The following is an 18,723-nucleotide window of genomic DNA, read 5'->3' on the forward strand; positions in this document are numbered from 1 at the left end:
AATGGCCAAAGCAATCTTGAGAAAGAAGAACAAAGTTAGAGGCATCACAGTTCCTGATTTCAAACCATATTACACAGCTATAATAACCAAACGGTATGGTACTGGCACAAAAACAGACACACAGATCAATGAGACAGAAAAGACAGCCCAGAAATAAGCCCACACATATATGGCCAATTAATATTTTGCTAAGGCACCAAGAATATACAATGGGGAGAGCAGAGTCTCTTCAATAAATGGTGCTGGGAAAACTGGATATCCACATGCAAAAGAATGAAACTAGACTCCTATTTTTCACCATACACAGGAATCAACTCAAAGAGTGTTAAAGACATAAACATCAGACCTGAAACCGTAAAATTCATAGAAGAAGACAGAGAGGATAAGATCCTTGACACTGGTTTTGGCAATGATTTTTTGGATTTGACACCAAAAACAAAGACAACAAAAGCAAAAATAAACGAGTGGGGCTACATCAAACAAAAAAGTTTCTGCATAGCAAACAAAACCATCAACAAAATGAAAAGGCAATCTAGGAATGGGAAAAAAATATTTACAAACCATGTATCCAGTAAGGAGTTAATATCCAAAATATACAAGGAACGCTTACAACTCAATAACAAAGAAACAAATAACCCAATTAAAAAATGAGCAAGACACTTTTTCAAAGACACACAGATGGCCAATAGACACATGAAAAGGTGCTCAACCCCACTAATCCTCAGGGAAATGCAAATCAAAACCACAGTGAGATATCACCTCACGTGTGTTAAGATGCTTATTATCAAAAAGACAGATAAATCTTGGTGAGGATACGGAGAAAAGGGAGCCCTTGTACAGTATTGGTGGGAATGTAAACTAGTGCAGTCACTGTGAAAAACAGTATGGAGATTCCTCAAGAAATTAAAGATAGAACTACTGTACGATCTAACAATCCCATTTCTGGGTATATATCCAAAGAAAATGAAATCATTATCTCCAACAATATCTGTACTCCCATGTTCACTGCAGCAGTATTCACAACAGCCAAGGTACGGAAAAACCCTACAAGCCCTTTGACGGATGGATAAAGAAAATGTGGTGTATATATGTATATACAATGGAGTATTATTGAGCCTTAAAAAAAAAAAAGGAAATTCTGTCATTTGAGACAACATGGATGAACCGGAAGGGCATTATGCTAAGTGAAATAAGCCAGACAGAGGAAGACAAATACTGCACAGTATCACTTATACGTAGAATCTGAAAAAAAAAAGTCAAACACAGAAACAGAGTGGAATGGTGATTGCCAGAGGCCGGGGTAGGGGAGGGGAATAGAGAGAGGTTGATAAAATGGCACAAATTTTCACTTGTGAGTAAAGTCTGAGGATCTAATGTATTATACAATGGCTCTAGTTCATAACACTGTATATCATTGACATTTGCTGAGACATTAGAACTTAAGTATTCTCACCAAAAAAACGGTAACCATGTGAGGTGATGGATGTGCTAATCAACTCCATTTCAGGATATATACTATATCAAATCATCACATTCTACACTTTAAACATATTACAGTTCTGTCAATTATACCTCAATAAAACTGGAAAAATAAAATAAATAAAAAGATATTGATAAGCTGATTTTAAGATTCATATGAAAATTTAAAGGACCTAATATGGCCAAAAAATCTTTAAAAAAATGAAAACATTTAAGAACTGTCTACCTGACTTTAAGACTTACTCTGAGTCACAATGATTAAGACAATGGGATACTGATGCAGAGACAGACCAGCAGTCCTGAAGAATTTTGATCTTAGGGCTCCTATATACTCTTGCAAATTATTGAGGATCCCAACAAGCTTTTGTTTATATGGATTATATTTATCAATATTTACCATATTAGACATTAAAACTGAAAACTTCAAAGTTTATTTTTAATTCATTTAAAAATAATAAATCGATTACATGCTAATAAAAATTAAATTTTTTTATGAAAAATTACTATTCTCCAAAAAAACATCCGTGAGAAACTTAGCATTGTTTTACCCTTTTAAAAATCTCTTTAATATCTGCCTTCATAGAAGACAGCTGGATTCTCATATCTGGTTCTGCATTTTTCTGCATTTACTCCTTTGCTAGGTTGCTGAGGTTGAAGCAGATGAAGAAAATGAGGCAACAGACTGATATGTATTGGAAAAGTGAGGAGTATTTTCACAGACTTTTCAGATTATTACACATATTCTCCTTTGAAACTACATCAAAACTCAACAAGTGGTAACTTTTTAAGTGTTAGTTGCAATGTAGACCCTGAAAACACATTAATGAAGTTTTTATGGCCCACTGGTCTGTCTGCACTTTGAATGGATCCTTTACCCATGCACGCTTTCGTGAAATCATGCATAGGTCATTTGGAAAATATTGACTCATCAAGTTCAGCTTATCTTCCTAATGGTGACACACATTATTATAAAATATCAAAAAAAACACATTCATTAATATCACCACCAATCTTACCAATAAAGTCTTTAAATATTGGGAAGTGATCAAGCTTATGGCATCAGATACATATTTTGCAAAATTATAATTTTATCACTAGTGATAAAGACAGTCAGTTTATCGTCTCAGAATGATAGGCTCACTTTCTTCATTTTTGAGAAAATATCTGCCAAAGACTCAAATCTGAATAATCATAGTTTGCCTGTCAGTCATTCTTTCCAGTAATGATGGTGTTTCAAGGAAGAAAGAAAAAGCATTTCGTTCAGCTTGCAAACCTAGCAGTTGCACAAGTGCTTTTCTCTTAGACTACAAGTCCACAAATTATGACCAGGAGAGGCCAAATCCAGCTTTACAACTGTTCCAGTAAATAAAGTCTGATTGGAACACAGCCACAGTCATTTGTTTGTATATTGTCTATGACTGCTTTCATGCGCTGGGGGCAGGGTCGTCTAGTTGCAGGATTGGGTGTGCAAAGCTGAAAACATTACTATCCGGCCCTTTACAGAAAAAGTTTGTCAATCCTTGCTCTAGATAATCATCAGAATTGTGGTATGTAATTGAAGTGTTTTATGCATATTTCCCATTTTATCCATAAAAACGTAAAAGATGCATCCTTAGGAGTCAGCTTTAATAAAATTATTAGCTTTTCTTGCTTCATTATGGACTTCCTAAGTGTGTGGCAGTGAGGAATACAATGACTATGAGTACAGTTTGGCACCACTGCCTTGATTCATACTAAGGTATCAACAATTTTACCCACAATTGCTTTTACACCGTCAGTGCAAACAGCAACTCAATGAAAAATGCAAATAATACTTTAGCATTATTCTGAAAATAGTTTTGGCTTTACAGACCATCTGAAAGGATCTCAGGGACCCCCATGGATCTGTGGACCACACTTTGAAAACCACTTTGATGGACAAACAGATCAATGGAAAAGAATAGAAATTTAAGAACTATACCCACACATATATATTCAATTGATTTTCAGTAGGCACCAAGACAGTCAATGGAGGAAAAAGTTTTTCAACAAACCAAGCTGCAATAACCAGATAACGTGTGGAAAAAAATGACTTCTGATCTTACCTCATCCAACTCACAAATAGTTAATTTGAGATAGACCATAAACCTAAATACGGAAGCTGAAGTGATAAACTTCTAGGAGAACAGGAGACTATCTTTATAATCTTAGGCTAGGTGAAGATTTTTTTGAAGATACACAAGAAGAACTAACCATAAAAGAATTATTTAACCTACCTTTTCTATGAAAATGTGCTCCATAGATTTCCTTTCCCTCAGACATCATATGACACAACCATGCAAATTAACACACAGACCTAATCAGGTAACTTCTGTGCTTCAGCAACTTGATCACTAAATTGCCAGCAAGAAGAAAACACCATTCTTCTCCACGGCCACCACCTCACCACATGTTTGCATGTCATAGCTGAGTCAGATCTGAAGTACTTAATCCCTTACATTTAAAGAGAAGTCATTGAAATTTCATCATTAAACCTTAGACTAGAATCTCTACTTCTAGTTTCGGGCAGATTGTTTTCAAGAGTAGATGAATGGCTTAGCCTGCTTCATGGTGATAGTGATTCATTTGAATAAGTAATTGGAGAGAGGAGATATGAGGTCACTAAAGAGGAAGCTGTAAATAAAATTACCACCAGAAGTATCTTACCATGCACTAACAGCTACAGATATAAAACAATCACGTTTAGTTCCATCTCCTCCATTGACGCCAGTGGCACTGCCAACAAAGCACAGATGCACACCACATGAGCAGGTGCAAAGATGATTTCACGAGCTGTGTGATGGCTGGCTGGAAACAGTAGAGGGCCCATCCCACACTGGAACTGTGCATCTGTTATATATCCAGCATTTCGTTATGGAAAATCTTTGTATTCATTTAACCCCTTTGGCGGTGCATTTATTTAGCTGGGATAAATATTTCATGAATATTCATTAGTGTACCTTATTTACATAGTTACTAAGCTGTTGGACACTGCAGCCAACATTCTAAACCAGAACTCTGTATTAACCACCAATCTTGTACAACTAAAGTACCAGGACGATTGATGTTCATAATGACCATAAAGTATTACACTACTTTGAAGTTCCTTCTACATCAAAGGAAATAAATTCATCTCCAAATTAAATCTCAACTGAAAGTTAAAATGGTAATGAGATACCATGTCTGGTTTATTAAATTGGCAAAGATTAAGAGAAATGATGACCGTATGAGGAAATGGGCCCTCAAACACTGCTTATGGGAATGTAAACTAGCAGAAACTTTTTTTTTTTTTTGGTGAGGAAGATTGGCCCTGAGCTAACATCTGTTGCCAATCTTCCTCTTTTTTTGCTTGAGGAAGACTGTCACTGAGCTAACATCTGCCAGTCTTCCTCTATTTTGTATGTGGGATACTGCCACAGCATGGCTTGATGAGCAGTGTGTAGGTCTGCACCCAGTATCTGAACTAGCAAACCCTGGGCCACCAAAGCAGAGCACATGAACTTAACCACTATGCCACCAGGTGGCCCTAGCACAAACTTATTAGAGAAGAGTTGTCAAGATATGTTAAAAGCCTTAACAATAATAACGAATACTAAAATGTGCTTATTATGTCTTAATATTTTAAGTGTTCTGCGTTTATTACCTAATTAACCCTAAAAATATCCCTATGAAATAGGGCTTATTATTAGCCGCATTTAAAAGATGAAAACACTGAGTCCCAGAGATTAATTAACCTATCCAAAGTCACACAGTTGGTAGATGGCAGATAAAATTGTCTTTCTCTTCCACTTCCTCTTCTAGGAGTTTATACTAAGGAAATGAAAAAAGATAGATGTGAAAATGTACCTACAGGGATTATAGCATTTTTAATAAAAAATTTGCAAATGAATGAAATATTCCTTTGTAAAGATTATGGCATATCCATGTGGCAAACTGCTGTAAAGCCCTTTTTGAAATCATAATTTGAAGAAAATGGAAAATGACTATGCATAGTAAGATATTGTGCTGCCTTTTCCTGTTCGCACGGCCCAAATTTCCCAACCCCCATTCCGTGCCCCGAGAGGCTGACCCCTACAGACTGCCTCACCTGGCCTCCCTTCAAGGCTGGGTTGCAGTTGGTTTCTGCCAACAAGAAGCACTAACAGAAGACTAGAATGGAAGGAGGGAAAGAAGAGATGGAGACAAGGTTCTTTCTTTTCCCATGATCACCCTGCACTTGTGGCGGGAGTTGTGTCCCTTCTGGTCTACAGCTGCTGCCTGAAGCCCTCCTCCAGGACACTAGCTTTCATTGGGCTCCAATAACATTATTTTTCCCCGGACCCCCTCAGGCTAGGGAGGTAATAAGCCACCAGTGTTAGTTGCCAAGTGGTTCAACCTCCCTTGTTGGCTCCGGAAGCCCTGCCCACACTTATAAATCATCCTTCATTGAGGTCTCTTCAGCATAAGCAGCTGAGAAAAATTCTGTTGCTAACAGGAACCCTAACTGTGAGGGACGGGGACTCGGGTGAGAGATGTGTTTCAGCTTAGAAAAAATCTGATAGACTAGATGAGAAAATGCTGCCAGTGTTTACCTTTGGGTGGTGAGATTATGAGTTATTTATTTTAATCTTTATTTATAGACACTGAGAAAAGAGAGGACTTTGTTCACATCCTGGTTCAAAAATTTACTGTATTGAAAACATTGGACAAATCATCTAATGTCACGTAGTCGTTTATAAGGTAAAAATAATAATGTCTACTTCTTCAGGTTTTTATAGACATTAAGATAATCCACGTAAAGACCTAAGGGTGCAGTAGGTGTTCATATGATGTCTTGTTTTTAACAACTTCCTAATACATAATTATTTGTGTGGTGAAATTGAATAACGTAATAAAAACACATATCAAAAAATGCTGAAAATTATCAAAGGCTATATAAATGTATATTTTGAAAGTGTAAAATGAACAAAAAACAACTTCCACACATATCTGAAATATTTTTGGTAATCTTTTGAAATTACCAAACATTTAATTATCACATGGAATATAGGTGTAAAATGAAAGGAACAGAAAGCCATTCTTGGTTTGCTCAGACAGCGAAGAGCTAGCTCCATAGAGATGTAAACACAATTTCTTGGAAACTAACGTGTTCTTCATGGATGTTAGCTTGCAAATTGTCACAATGAAGGTAAAAAGCACATTCCAGAGCATCCACGAGACACAATCCTTCTTTTGACAATAAATACAAATTTAATTTCGCTTTGGAGCTATTTGCAGTCAAACTTGCAAGCCATTCACCTTTTGGTCCTGTAGCTCATGTATGACTCACAGTATTCATTCGAACACTCTCCCTCCCACCCCAATCAAGGCCGGGTGGCGTAAAGATTGGCATCATTCAACTCCAAAAGTCCCACTGTTTAAATGGTAACTTTTTCCACTGCTCTTCCCTAAAATGAGTGACTGGATAAAATAATCAACAATTTCCTAATAAAACCAAATAAAATTAATGAGAATTCCTCCAAGCTGAAGATTTGAAAGGAGCCAACACCATTGAAATGTCTGAAGCCAGACAGGGCCTAAGGAGTTCACAAGTTCATTCATTATGGGAAACTGAAGGAAATGTGGTCAGACCTGCTGTCAGTTTAAAGAATATCACTGAAGCTTTGCAAAAATGATGTATGTTCCCATTCAAACATACCAACAGCTATTGAACTTCATTTCCTTTTTAAACATGAACTTTGCTATCCTCAACTGCTGATGGGTGAGGAAATGCTTTAACCCACAGGGCATTTTTGGTTCACTGACAAATGTATTCACAAGCAGCAGACAGTTCCCACAAACATGTTTTTATGTGTAAGATCTCAAGTAGACAACCATTTCAAAGGCCTGGCCTCTCTTTATGCATTTTCTCATTCCAGAATCCCAGCCATCTTCCCATCCCAACAGCTCCTTCCTCGTCATGTGTCTGTTTTGTGCTGCTCTCTTACCATCTTCTATGATTAGTATCTTCATCATCAAAATTGAGTCACATTATCACTCTCCTTGATGCTTTTTATGTGTGCCTTAGGTTCTTGCAGCCCTTTTCAGCCTGACATTGGGCAGTTGATTTGCTTTACTGGCTTGAATTTCCTCTGTAATGTCAAGCAAACTCAGCCTAGCAGCAGGACACGCGGCTTCAGCACCCAAGACTTTCACACTTCACTTAACTCACAGTCATGGGAACTTGCCATCCAAAAAATAAAAGTCATAAGTTGCTTCTGGGCTGACTCTAAACAAATCTATCAGGGAAAAATAAAATTCAGCTTCCACTCTTGTATCTGGCAACTGGTAAAGACTAAACACTTGAAAATTTCCAGGGTAAGATGGGGAGACTATTTGCACTGTTATTTTCCTGCAATTTTTTCTTGCTTAAAACCAGTGGAAACAAGGTAAGGTCATGTGGAAAATTCCCAAGCCTATTGAAATATATAGTACAAACCTCGATGCACATTTAAAGATACATATGCAATATTTGTGAGCATTACAACATCTTCATAACAAACCACCAGAGAAGGTGACATAGTTCAGCATCTACTGGTTCAATGACTTATAACTAAATGTCATTTGGATGGAACCATTCTTCTCTAATTATCTCTTAATGTGCTTTGAAGACTATCAGGATAAAGAAGTTACAGGACAGAATACGAATATAATTTGATGAATTCTAATTATTGCTGTCATGACTGATGGTTTTTCCTCCAGTTGTGTAAGTTGATTCACAGTTAGTTCCTGTTACTTCTAAACTACATACAGTAATATGGCACGTACTCCAACAAGAGGACAGGCACGTGTCAACCAACAGTAAGTACAAAGAACCTGAGCCCTAGAAAAAAATAAAAGACATGGTAACTTGTGCTCAAGGAGAATTTCTCTTTCCAAAAGCTGTAAGCTATAAAATATAAATTTAGCTTTCTTCAATTCCTGATGGAAAAGTAAATACTTAAACTCCAAGGCACACTGATAAGAGGATTACTTTTTCAACAGCATTCCTCCTTCTCTGTAATGCTAGGTCGCATTAAGCCAAAAAGAAATATTGACTCCCTGGTGCCAATTCACTTCTTCCCTTCTGTGATATTTGCCTAGACCATGCTCACATCCTGCTGCCATTACCTCTCCCTCTCAGCTGTTTAATCAGACTTTAAATGACCTGGGATAGCGTGATATCACAGATAGAAGGTGCTCACATATTTACTCAGTGAACGAATGAATGACTTGATTGCAAATTATTAAATATAGGAAAATTAGAGTGGACACTATTTAGTACTTTGCAGAAGCAATCCAAGTAACTCAATTCCCATACAAACACTGCTAGCTACTCTCTTACGCTCAATTCTCAGCTAGTGAAACACAGTTCACTCTCGCTCTCTCTCTTTTTTATCACAATGGTTTGGATACTCTCATAAAGAAATTTAGGGATATCTGACATACTCTGTTTTCTGTTTTTTATCTAATATATCTAAATTTGTTGCTGCTGCTTTTGCAGCACCATTATTCTAAGGGCTAAGTTGAAATTGAAAAACAAATCACTAAAGGTTTTGGCTGCCTTTGCTATTTCTACTTCCATATGACCTTATATATTCATACCCTGGAAGCTACCACTCACACAGGCTTTAGATTCTTTTCTTTTTTTTGTTGAGGAAGACTGGCCCTGAGCTAACATCCATGCCCATCTTCCTCTATTTTATACGTGGGACGCCTACCACAGTACGGCTTTTTGCCAAGCAGTGCCATGTCCACAACCGGGATCCGAACCGGCGAACCCCAGGCCACTGAGAAGAGAAACACGTGAACTTAACCACTGCGCCACCTGGCTAACCCCTATAGGCTTTAGACTTTTATAGTCCTGCTTAGTGAGTAAGTGAATGAGACAGTCAGAACTTTTTATTCTGAAAGAAATCATTGAGAAAAGCTTTCCATTGTGTCATGTATTATAAAAGTTCTGTTTTTAACTTCAGATTGCAGTAAAAATCACCCCAAAACCCTATAGGTTTTTTATCTTTTCTATCACAGGCAAATAACATGGAGAGAGCTACTTGCTCTATAATCACACAAATATAAAAAGTGGGAACAAGCTTCAAAAAGCTCGTGGTGAATCTACATACATATTCAAGCACTAGGCATGATGGATGTCCTCCTGCTCTCGCATCTTTCCTCTTAGGGTACTACCCAGACTAGGCTCTCATACCTGGCTGCATTCTGTTATACTATACCCCTAAACACAGACCAGATGACCATGATCTCAACACCATTTATTTTAACTCAAATCAAAATAAAAGTTCCCAAGAGCAGACCAGAACTGGTTTGAGCCAAAATTGATCCAGTCTCAGAGATTATTTTGCCAGGTCCAAGAGGTGTAGACAAATATGTATGTGTGTGTGTGTGTGTGTGTGTGTGTGCAGAAATGGCTTCAAGATAAATCCGTATAAACAAAATGCCACTGGATTCTACAACGTAATTGAAAACTGTTTCATGACCAGTATCCATTTGCGGATAACTCATCTAAAACTTTAGAGATTATTAAATTCTTTCTCTCTTGTGTTCCTTCTAAGCATGTACATCTTACATGTTAATCAACATTCCCCCATTCACTCTGAACTGTCCAAGGGCCCTTGGATTCTCAGACCTAATAATCTAATTTCAAGCATCCTCCAGCACCTCTCCTCCTACCAGGACGACTGATGCTTATAAAGATTCTGCTGTGTTTCTTCCTATACCTACTTTACTTTATTCTAATTATGCAATTTAAATTTATAAGTGATGCAATATAAATATGAAAAACACTATTTCTATTTAATCTAAGTGTTTTGAAAATATATGATGAAGGAAATTGATTTTAAAAATAATAATTTCTATTAAGTTAAACATGGGTAAAACAACAGTGGAAATTTAGGAAAAAATTAAATATTTAGAAAGCTTCTGAACTCATATTGCTCTAAAACTGTATGTCAGAGCTTACTCCACTTTAAAGAAAAGAAAATTAGAAACTGGAGACCATGCATAATGATTTATTCAAGAAACTTGAATGTCTACCAATAGATGCACATGGATAAACAATACTTGACAGTACAAAAGATTGCTCAATGAAGAGGTGTGCACAAGTGTGAATGTGTGAATGGGGTAAAATATAATGTTTGAGGTATTTAGTATCACTTTTTGTATATCTGGGCTTTTTGCAATTAGATAATCAACTTTGGACTCTGATTGCTTTGCTAAGAAGTCCCCACTATACGTAAAAGACATTTACATAAGATGTAAAAAATTATACAACTATTGGCTTGAATAGCCACTCCCTTTCCACTCCTTTACAGTGAAGATTCCAGATCTAAGACAAGACACTCCCCCGAATACTAATCTGAACCAGTCAAATGCAGGACAAGTTTTTACCATTGCTCTGGGGTTTGGAGATGCTGCCAGGTTAGGTTACCACACTTACATGCGCAATCCTTTCTTTAGATTGTTTTTCTTCTAGGAGCCTAGGAAACTAAGACAAACCCCGGGTCTCACTCACCATCAGAACAAGCCCTACATCTTCTATCTCACTCTTTCTGCCCTTCTTGCTCTTCCATCAGTGCAGCCAGAATGCTGACAAAGCCAGTGAGAAGGCCCAAGCTTCTACTTCTTTGGCTCAGCTTCCAAACTCTTTGGTCAAACATGTGGTCAAAACGGGATGAGCACAAGCTACTCTGAAGACCTTGCCATTTTGCTTCCTTTCAAATCTTTATACTCACTCTCACTGGCAAGGCTTCTCTCTGCTCAGGATGACCCCAGGCCAGCAGCTTAGACCAGCTATGCTCTAGACATGTGCTCAATGCTTTCACTCATCATTCCTTTGATTCCTATGGTAGATGCAAGTGTGTCCTTTTTCCCATTTGGAATGAGAAGTTCCAAAATTCAATTTTGGGAGTAAAGGAAAATAGGTAAAGAAAGGCCTATTGGCTGGCTTTGTTACAAGGTTTTTTAGGCTCAACTGGTATAGAAAACAGATCCCTCCAGAATCCTCCAGTCTAGCCTAGTAGAATCCTACAATGTTATCCAACAATCAAGTTGATAATAAAGAGTTATTTTGCCTTGCCTTTTTTGAAAACAAATCTCCCTCAGGAATTCATACAAAAGTGCTAAGCTCAGGGCCAGCCTGGTGGCATAATGGCTAAGTTCCCATACTCCGCTTAAGTGGCCTGGGGTTTGCAGGCTTGGCTCCCGGGTGTGAACCTACACACCACTCATCAAGCCACGCTGTGGCAGAGTCCCACATATAAAATAGAGGAAAACTGGCACAGATGTTAGTTTAGGGACAATCTTCCTCAAGCAAACAGAGGAAGATTGGCAATGGATGTTAGCTCAGGGCCAATCTTCCTCAACAACAAGAAAAAAAGTGGTAAGCTCAAGAAAGCTCCCCTGGCCGATCATGATCATAACATTGTATTAATATTATTTCTTAAAAACAATCTCAGTGATCAGAACCAACAGTAACACAGAGATCATATGTTATGACTTGTAGTTAAATTAGCATTACCCTCCCAGCGGTTTCTAATCCTGTCATTTATAGATTATAATACGTTCAAGATAATGAAAAATAAATCATTGCTGAATAGCATATTAAATGGTAGCCTTCTAATCCCATATCTTGTTCTGAAAGTGGTACCACTGGTGAGGAAACTACAGCAAAGGTTAGAAGAAATTTTTTTTTAAGAAATTTTTTTTAATACAACTGTATCTTTATTCAATTCTTATGGTAACTGGTACCTGTCTCTTAATGCTGACAAATTTGAATATGACTACAGGGCCATTCCAAGCCTTCTAAAACTTCAAAAAATTTTGTAGAACTCACCATTCCAAACACTAGACTATAAAAATTGGACATCATACATTTCCCAGACTGCCTAAGTAATATTTATGAAGAGTTCTATGTGCAGATATGGTCTAAGTATTTTATATGTATTACTTTATTTAATCCTTACAGCTAACAAATGTTGTTTTAAATATAAGTAAAACGAGGCATAGAGAGTTTCGATAAATTTCAGTAAGTTGCCTGAGATCTCAAGTACTAAGAAATAAAGGGAGATGCAAATGCAAGTAGTCTGGCTTCGGAGGCTCTGCTCATAGCCACTGTTGAAAACCTACATCAAAAATGAATCAAAACAAAGTTCCACTCCCCAAATACATGTGCTAGGTAAGGGAATAATTATGCCATCAATAAAGTTACAATTTAGTTGTGGAAAAAATACAAGTCATAAATGCTTCAAAATGAGGCTTAACATAATTAATGGAAATGGCCTTGAGAAAAAAACTATTCAGTTGCTTGCCGTTGTTTACTGTTTCATGAACTTTTATATGTTGCATAGTTTTATGAGGTATTTGAAAAAGCTTATAGGAATATATAGCTAAATAAATAAATAAATAATAAAAATTAGAGGAGATACCAAAGTAAAAGCTTAAGAAAAACACAAATAACATGAACTGTATGATATTATATGTTTATTAAGGTTTATTAAGGTAAAATTCCTGATAGCCAAAAAAGAAAAATGATCATTTACATGACTCCCATTGTCCATAAAAAGAAAACATACCACCTTCACAAAAAGTCAAATTTTCCACAGACTCTTATATGTCAAAAAATTTTATGGTATTTGGAACTTTTTTATTCTACATCAGAAAATTACAGAATCCTTAATGAAAGTTGAGTTTAGGAGGATTTCGGAAGTCAAAAGAAGTATGGGCAACGCAATTCTAGGTAGGGGGAGAAGAAAAGCAATAACACGAAAGCATGAAATACCTTTTTGTGTTTGAGACATGGTAGACTGACACAGTTGGAGTAGTGTTTCATAAAAAATCTTCTGTGGAATGCTCACTCAAATGACAAAAAAACCCAAAAGATTTCCATTGTCAAAATAAGTTGAAGAAATGCTGGGTTAAAAAACTAATAATTGGGGGCCGGCCCCATGGCTGAGTGATTAAGTTTGTGTGCTCCACTTCAGCAGCCCGGGGTTTGGCTGATTAGGATCCTGGGCACGGACATGGCACCGCTCATCAGGCCATGGTAAGGCGGTGTCCCACATGCCACAACTAGAAAGACCCACAACTAGGATACACAACTACGCACTGGGGGCTTTGGGGAGAAGAAAGAAAAAACAACAACTAATAATTGGAGGTTGCTTTTTTGGGCTAGGATGAAATAGCTGTACCAAACTAGCCTACTTCAAAAACAAAAGCAAAACAAAAAACAAAAATTATACACATAAAGCTCTTTGAAGTCATTGGGAAGCAACTAAGGCAAGCAAGAGCTGAGGGGCCAACCTCCTAAAGGGAAAGAAGTAAACAGAGGTGAGCCCTACCTTAGTCTGCTGCTTTGTCCCTTTGGGGCACTTGCCAATTCACAGATCAAGGCACAGAATCCAAATAAAAAGCAGTGGCTTGGAACTTGTGGCTGTGTCACTAGACTAAAGAGACAAAAATAGAAGTTCAGGGATAGGAAGGCAGCCAGGACTTGAGGGGCCAAGATCCTGAAGAAAAGGGCACCATGCAGTAGTGATTCTAAAATCTTGCATGCAATTTCCACTTCAAGTGACTTACCAGCTCCTTAGCTGTACAGCATAAGTTGCCAAAGAAACAGAAAGAAGCTGCTGAGATGTTTAAAAGGTAAGTAGAGATTTGGATCATCTGGGGAAAAAGGAAATCTGAGTTAGAGGATCTGTCTACAAAGAAAGGTCCTGATAAATATGCCAGGATTTCTGTTAAGACTTCTGAAGGACTAAACTTTTAGATAAGGACAAAACTGAAATTGGGACTCAACTGAATCAAGGTGATCTTCCTGTATTTCAGCTGCTTTCTGGATGAAAATTAAATTCTCTCCAGAGAAAGATAACATAATCAAGGACTTCTAAAATTTTTATACAAATGTCTAGCATTCATTTAAAAATTAACAAGAAGTCAAGAAACAGAATTATGCAACTAAAAATTGAAAGGAAAAAGAACAATAGAAAATAGAAAAAGTTTTTTTCTAAATGATAAAAAAAATCAATAGAAAACAGTAGGAAAAAACAATAGAAAAAGATACATAGGTGACCCAGGGGAGTTGTTAGCAAAGGCTTAAAAATATCTATGATCAATTTGTTCAGCAAAATAGAGTAAAAACATGGAGAAGCTGACTATGTTCTTAGAATTCATAAATAGGGATAAAATTTTAATTCTAGAAGTGAAAAATAACCAAAACTAAGAATTTGGCAAATTAGACACATCAGAGAATAGGAATACTGAACACAGGTGAGTAAAAAAATATTAAGATTAAGGTACATAGAGAAAAGAGAATGAAAAGTACAGAAGAGAGCATAACACACATACGAAACAAAGTAAAAAGACCTAAAATGGGTATAACTGTAGTCTCAAAAAGAGAATGAGAGAAGAGACCAAAAGCAAAATTGTCAGATGACAATTTCCTAAAACTGATAAAATCATCAGTCTATGGATTCAAAAAGTATTATGAACTCAAAACAGTTCAAATTCAAAAAAAAGCATACCTAGGCATATCCAACAAAGAAAATTCTTAAAAACCGCCAAAGGAAAAGGCACCTCACTTTTAAAGAAACAGCACCAAGACTGATGAAGTCATTTTCAGTGAAAATGATGAAGATCAGAAGGTAACAGAATGCTATCTGCAAAGTGCTAAAAGAAAATTATCACCAAACTATTTTTCTATACTCAGGAAAAAAATATTTTTTATTAAAATACTTGACAATTATAGCACAAAAGAAAACATTGTTAAATGGAGTAAAGTAGTAATAAATAGAACAAAGTGTGCTATAATTCCAGGATTGTTTTGGAAGTGAGAAATATACTAATTTAACGTCTCTAAAAATTAAAGGTACATATGGTAAACCAGGCTTTGAACATAAACAATACATTTTTTAATAACCTATGGGTCAAAGAAGAAGCAATATAAAAAAAGAAAATAGTTTCAAGTAAATGAAAATAAAAATGACATATCAAACTGTGTGAATGCGGCCCAAGCAGTTCCCTGAAAAAAGCCTTGTAAGACTGTTCAAGAAAAAAGAAAAGCACAAATTATTAATATGAGGAATGAAAAAAGGAGACATCACTACAGATCTGACACACATTGTAAGATAAATTATAAGGGAATATTAGGAATAATGCAATAAATTTGAAAATTTAGATGAAATAAGCAAATTTCTGGAAAAACACAACTTCCAAACTGACACAATACCAAGTAGAAATTTTGAATATTCCTAAATATAGTAAATAAATTGAATTTATAATTTATATAGTCTCATTAAAAAAAACCTTCAGGTTCAGATGAATTCACCAAGAAATTCTTCCAAATATTTAACAAAGATAACACAAATCTTACACAAATTTTTCCAGAAAATAGAAACTCCTTTATGAAGGCAGCATAACCTTGACACCAAACATCATAATGGCATAGTAAGAAAGGAAGATTACAGACCAATCTCACGCATAAACATAGATGTAAAAATCCTAAAGAATGACACTGAAAATTCGGAAGCAGACATACACACACATGGCCAGCAGATTTATGTTAAAAAGTACCTCTGCGATGCAGTGGGAGAAAGAACAGACATTTCAACAAATGAACGTTTTTAATTTTTAATTTCTGTTTTTTTTAAACAATCAGAGTAGCAGAAGGTAAGGCAAGCCCTCTGGCCCTCGAGCCTTATCTGTTGCCATGGGAAGCTGTTCTTGAGTGAACGGAATTGTAACCAGAGTCCCTGAGAATCTCTCCAGAATCCAAGCCCCACTCAGGTCTCACACGCACTAACTTGGCCTTGTTTCCAAAGCCCCAGCATTGGGAGTGGGCTGGAATGCAGCATGTTGATCTAAGGAAGCCAGGCCATGTTGTGAGGGTGTGTATTCCCCTAGCAATGGTCTCCTGAGCCTCTCAACGCTGCAATGGCCATGGGGATTTGGCTCACCAGGATTGTTGCTGGAACACAGTTTCCATAGTAACCAGGGTTCTGCTGCCTCAGGGTTACCAAGAATATCAGCTGGAAAAATTAATTTTTAGCCCTTATCTCACACCAAACACAAAAACAAGTTTCAGATGGATTGTAAACTGAAGGCAAAACATTAAACAATCAAGCCTCTAGCAGATAACCTAGAAGAATAATTTTATGTCTGGAGGGTAGGAAAAGATGTTTTTAAACAGGAAATAACTAACCATAACATAGATTTAAAAAATTGGACTACATTAAAATTAAGAACTTTCATCATAAGACACCATAAATAAGTAAAAAGGCAAACCAAGGACCAGGAGAAGATATTTACAATATATACATCTGACAAAGGATTTGACTGCATAATATAGAAAGAACTTCTACAAATCAATAAGAGAAGGAAAGACAAACCAATTTTTTTTAAATGAGCAAAACAGTAGAAGGACTCCATATAAAAGCTATTCAAGTACCCAACTAGCATATGAAAAGGTATTATATCTTATCAGGGAAAAGCAAATTAAATTCACAATGAGACACCACTATACACACAATAAAAGAGATAAAATGTTTAAACTCCATCAATATTAAATGCTGAGAATGCAGAGCAACTGGAACCCTCATATATTGATGTGAGATTTTTAACTGGTACGATCACTGTGAAAAACTTTTTAGCAATATCTCAAAAAGAAAAAAAACCCATACACATACTTTATCATCCAGCAATTCTACTCCTAACAAAAAATGTGTACATATGTTCTCCAAAAGATGTGTACAAGATGGTTCATAGCAGCACTATTTTTCATGATCCAAAACAGGAAATAACCCAAATGCCTGACAAATAAAAATGGCAAGCAATAGGATATATTGGAGTATATGAGGAAGCCATTTGGTATAAACCTAATTCGGCCTGACCTTATCTTTCCAAAAGGGCCTGACTGAGGCCATTGAGCATGCATCGTATATCTGCTTTAGAGATTCCCTATGGCAAGAGCAAAAGCCCTTGAGATAAAGGTGCAACTTCTCTCCCCCTCCCAACGTTGGCATCCCCTTAAGAATTAAGTATCTTTCCTTAGGCTAGGAACTGATTGCTGTGCTCACCTGTGACCGCCCAGCTTGAGACAATGCACTTGCCTCCTGCTGCGCCCACTGAGATAGCAGACCCACTGCCTGCTGTGTCCATTGAGTGCTGTGCTGATGGGGCTATCTTGTGACTGTTGTGGGAGGGACATTTCAATCATATGTGAGACACCCTCTTTGAGGGTATATAACCACCCTGTGTATCCCCACTTCTTTGAAGCGCTCTGTTCCTTTGTGGAAAGACTCTCCCGGGTTATAATCCTAAAATTTAAGCTCAGAATAAACTCACCCAAATTTTCATTTATAGATTGGTTATGGATTATTTTCGTCGACATGCCCATAAATAATAGAAGGGATAAGTAAATTATATATTCATACAATGGAATATCACAGAGCAGGAACTGGCAACCCTTTTCTTTAAAGGGCCAGAAAATAAATGTTTTAGGCTTTGTAGGCCATATATGTTCCCCATTGCATATCTTTCTCTCTATATTTTTTACAACAATGTATTTTGAAAAATATCAAAATCATTCTTAGCTCAGAAGCTGTAAGAAATAGGTGCAGAGCTGGATTAGGCCTGTGGGTGATGCTTCGCCAACCCCTGGGCTAGAGCAATGCAACGAATTATGTGACTACATGGATGAATGTCACAACTATGACACTGAGAAAAAGATGACAGACACAAAAGAAAACATACTCTGATACTACTTACATAAAGCTTGAAAAGAAGCAAAACTCATCTATGGTGACAGAAGCCTGAATAGTGTGGTGGCATGAAGAGGGCTTCCAGAGTACAGGAAATAGTCTCAGTCTTGATTTGGATAGTGCCTGTGTTATCCTAAGTGTTCACTTTGCAAGAATTCATAGACCTGTACCCTTAAGATCTATGCACTTTAGTATGTTTATGCTTACTTCAATAAAAAGTTACCAAAAAATAACAATCTTCTTTGCTATGGGACTTCTCAGACCATTTAAGACACTAGTGTGCATTTTGAAGTTCCCAGAAGGATGTGAAAAATGTAACATTTTGCAAATTTATTTAATCACAGAATGTTTTCCCCAGAACACCTCTCAAAACTGATATAACTCTTCGAGAAGGAGATAAAAATTGGACTAGAACCCAAGGTGTATAAAAGTGTACAAGAGAGGATGAAAATGAAATAAT

This window comes from Equus quagga, chromosome 1 (assembly GCF_021613505.1).
Source record: "Equus quagga isolate Etosha38 chromosome 1, UCLA_HA_Equagga_1.0, whole genome shotgun sequence".
Classification (NCBI taxonomy): Eukaryota; Metazoa; Chordata; class Mammalia; order Perissodactyla; family Equidae; genus Equus; species Equus quagga.